We start from the raw sequence: 2,714 nt of genomic DNA on the forward strand, positions 1-2,714 counted from the left end.
TGCAGGTCGTCCAGGTGGTGATGACTGACAGGAAGTTATATGTTAGAAGGAGCATCTCATCTGTAGACACAGATCTAAGGGTAATCAGTGAATATTTGGTGGTTGAATCAACTACCAGTGAAATCATCTAAGGACACCGAGTAGAGGGGAAGAAGAGTGGGCCAAAGACAGACCGTTCAACATTTAGGGGCAAATGAAAGAAGGGGTCCATGAAGAAACAGTCCAAGAGGTAAGAGGGAGTCCAAGAGAGGCCATGGAAAACAGTGGGATTGTGAGTTTCAAGAAGAGAGTTCAAGAGCGTGCACGATAGGGACTGCTGGAAAGGCAAGGACCAAAGAAAATGCTCTATTATATTTTGGCAGTTAAAAGGACCCTGGAGAACTAAGAACTGTTTCAGGGAGTTGGGAGTGGGTGGGTGGGTGGAGTAAAATTCAGAATGCAAGCAGTTGAGTAATGAAGAAGGGAAAACCATGTGTCCATCTGACACCCTAAAAAATATTTACAACATTATTGATTATATTCCCCAAGCTGTCTTTCCTATCCCTGTGGCAATATTGAAGTTACCAATTTATGTTGTCTTGTCCCTTCCCCTTCTCCCTCATCCCCACCCCCTCCCATCTAGCAACCATCAGTTTTTCCTCTATATCTCTGAGACTACTTCTGTTTACATTGCTCGCTTATTCAGTTCTTTAGATTCCACATATAAGTGAGATCATATGGTATTTGTCTTTTCTGACTGACTTATTTCACTTGTTAGGGAGACCACTTCATGGACAGTGTAGAGGCCTGACCACTGCACTGTACATCTGAAGCTGCCATTGAATAATAGTATATGTGAACTATAATTTAATATATATATANCTGGTCAAAGAAGGGAATACTGGGAGGTGAGGGTCAGAAAAGGCTCCACAAATGAGGAGACATTTCAGCTGAGTTTGGAAGGGTAAATAGGAATTTTCCAATCAGACAGAGGGGAAGGACATTCTAGACGGGTGAGCTGTGTGTACAAAGGCATAATCGGAAGAGGTGCTATGGTGTATTTGGGAAACTGTAGATAGTTTGGTCTGGCCTAAGCATAAGGTAGGAGGTGAAACAGGTAGAGCTGAAACTGGACAGGTGAGCTCAAGCAGAATCCCTAGGAGTGGGTTGTGGGAATCTGTTTGATAAAAAAATGTCCCCGGGGATTCTGAGGCAGCCTGCTGGAGGTCCAACATCTGGAGACATCACTGTACCAAGTATTCTGCAAAATTCTCTCTAATCCGCACCACAGCCTGGCCAGGTAGACATGGTGTCCGTGTTTTACACAGGGCTCGTGGCTTCCCGCAGCCTGGCTGGGAAGAGGCGGGAAGACTTCCAGGCTGGACTTACCTGCAAGGAGATGCAGGCTGTGTTCAGACAGATGGGGGCTCGTCTTCTGGGAGAGGAGTGGGCTTACCTGCGACCATTCCGAAGGCAGAACGAGAGCACTGTGAGAAAGAGATGCCGGCCTGAGACAAAGAAGGGCTGAAAGTCAGGGTTGGCCTTGATAGGAACCCACGCATCCTCTCTTCCCAGGCCCCGCCCCTCCCTTTTGCCCTCCTCTCAGCCCAATCTCTGAACTTAATTTGCATATAAGGAGGTGGGACTCTGGCCCAGCAGCGCCATCTCCTGGTCACCTTGGTGTTACTGGCAGAGCCTGATTGGCCACCAGCACAACCTGAGGGGAAGAGGAATCTGAGCGGAGACCATAAACACTCTGAAAAAATCCCCCAGAATCACAGGCTTCACAGGTGACTCCAGAAGCCCATTTGCAGCTCTCGAGACAGACTCAAAAGGCCTGGAACCCTTGAGAGACCAGTGAGTCCAGGTGAGTGGGGAAGGCTGAACCCCAAAGGAATATGAAATCTCGGGGCAGGAGAGTCTACCCCGAGAAGGCAGGGCCAGAACTGCTGGGCACTGCAGTGCACTTCAGGGGCTTGGGGGCGCGGCCCCCCCCTCACACTCAGCCCCATGCCCGACGTGGGGGAGGATGAGGGTTTCCCATGCAGGGGGGAGGAATGGTGGGGGTGATAATCCAGGGAAGGAGAGGTTCCAGGGGTCTCAGGGAGGGGGTGCTCAGGGTTCAGGGGAGTGAGCTGGCCCCTGGGGACCCCAGAGTGGAAGAGAGTTTTAAAAGAATCAAGCCAGAAAAACAGACCCTTAAATGTGGAAAATGTTTCCCAAGGTGGCTGACTGGAGCAGGTGGGCCAATAATAGCGGGCAAAGCCGGAGGAGCCAAAGCACCAGTTCCCACAGGCGGTCAGTCAGCGAGCTCCTCACCTCGCCGGCCACAGGTTCCCATCATGGCCACTCTGACTGTTACAGTCCTTCTGTGCTTCAAGCCGGCACCTCTTTCTCACAGTGCTCTTGTTCTGCTTTCAGGATGGTCCCAGGTAAGCCCCCTCCTCTCCCAGAAGACAAGCCCCCATCTCTCTGAACACAGCCTGCATCTCCTTGCAGGTGAGTCAGAGCTGGCCATGACGGGGGTGGAGCTTCCAAACCGGGAGAGGGAGACCTGTGATAGACCCCGGCCTGGCTGGGGACGTCGGGGGAGGTTCTGGACACAGCGGGGACTGAGACTGGGAACCCCTCAGGAAGACTGGTCACTGGGCAGCACTCTGTGACCAAAGGGCCTGGCACTGGGGACCCAGGCCCAGGNCCCCCCCCAGAATTCCAGGATCAAAGGAGGCCATCAG

At 51.8% G+C, this 2,714-nt stretch overlaps 1 long non-coding RNA gene across 1 annotated transcript; it reads left to right on the forward strand.

The window, feature by feature from the left end:
* Positions 1–1,693: 1,693 nt before the first annotated feature.
* Positions 1,694–2,479, forward strand: LOC109386658 (uncharacterized). Its single transcript, XR_002124824.1, has 3 exons — positions 1,694–1,846; positions 2,204–2,312; positions 2,401–2,479. It is a non-coding gene; the product is annotated as an uncharacterized LOC109386658 (long non-coding RNA).
* The last annotated feature ends 235 nt before the right edge of the window (positions 2,480–2,714 follow it).

The sequence above is a fragment of the Hipposideros armiger genome, unplaced genomic scaffold, assembly GCF_001890085.2.
Source record: "Hipposideros armiger isolate ML-2016 unplaced genomic scaffold, ASM189008v1 scaffold_137, whole genome shotgun sequence".
NCBI lineage: Eukaryota > Metazoa > Chordata > Mammalia > Chiroptera > Hipposideridae > Hipposideros > Hipposideros armiger.